Below are 1307 nucleotides of genomic sequence, written 5' to 3'. Positions count from 1 at the left end.
CGTAGAAAATGTCAAAGTGATAGGGTGAATTCGGGCGAGATGATTTTTTGTTTCATAAATTGCACCGCTACGTGTTACCAACTGACGCAAAATTCCCAAAATTTTTTTTCTTTATTTTAAACAGAATATAAATCACAAAATATGTTGAAAAATCCTCGTTACAAAAAGTTTCTCTACTCTATACTTTATTCCGATCGATGATTTTTTTTTACATTTTTTGTTTATATTAAAAGAAATTTGGTAGGGTAAATCCGGGAGAGATGGACCAGCGGAAGAAAATCGTGTCAATCCAAATTTTCTAAATCTGTTTTTCTATTTTTTTTATTTAATGTTAGTGATAAAAAAAAATAAAAAAATTTTTTTTTGATTACCCACAATGATGAATGTCAGTTTCAACTCCTTCATAAATAACACTGCTACGTGTTACCAACTGACGCAAAATTCCCTAATTTAACTATATTTTTTCTTTAAAAACATGACAAAAAGATAAAGTAGTATGAAAAACTCGTTACAAGCAATCCTTGTTCTTCAACTCTCCGCTACGTGGCTCGTATCAAATTTCAAACTCCTATTTGCTATTTCAAATTATTGTTAAAGCTTCATTCTGCTTAATTATTATTTTCGATTTTTATTTTTTACCCTTTTCTCTCCCCAAACTTTTCCAATTTTCGATTTTTATTCAAATTTTCACATCGCATCTCTAGCCTCGAGCTCGAACGCTGTAGAAGCGAGGAAAACTCATCCACCGGTCCTAAATCTAGTTACCGGATTTTGATACAGTACGCTTGTTTTGTTTCAGGGCATACTTTGATCCGAGGTGTAATGGCTGCCGCTCCGCATGCAAATGGCTGCTAGAGCACCGCCTACGCGATCAACATCTCTTACAATTAGATTGTGATCACACAACACACCATCCAAACCATCAATCATCACAGTCTAAACAGCGACGAGAGATTGAAAGATATCTCGCATTTAACGAGATTTCGCCCAGTCAAAGGTTGCTTGATTCGATTACCGAGATTCGCAGATACCGAATTGCGATCTAAACGGACCATTAAAACATGCAAATTACACTTGAGGGGAGGGGGAGGTCTTCAATTGTTTGATTGCAATCGGGGATTGATGCAAAATGTGTGTACAGTTGAGTGCAAAAAATGTGTCACATTAGTTTTGTCGTCAACTGTACTTTTTACAATTTTGGTTGAAATCAAATCGAGCAGGTGCAGTGGCTACTTGACCCACTTTTCTTTGGCAGAATTTTATTTGACATCATGAAAAATTTACAAAACAACTGAATTAATAAGTTT

The sequence above is a fragment of the Tribolium madens genome, unplaced genomic scaffold (assembly GCF_015345945.1).
Source record: "Tribolium madens isolate multiple individuals breed KSU strain unplaced genomic scaffold, Tmad_KSU_1.1 Scaffold_1;HRSCAF=32;Tcas5.2_LG8, whole genome shotgun sequence".
NCBI classification, from domain to species: domain Eukaryota; kingdom Metazoa; phylum Arthropoda; class Insecta; order Coleoptera; family Tenebrionidae; genus Tribolium; species Tribolium madens.
This window is presented reverse-complemented; position numbering follows the sequence as displayed.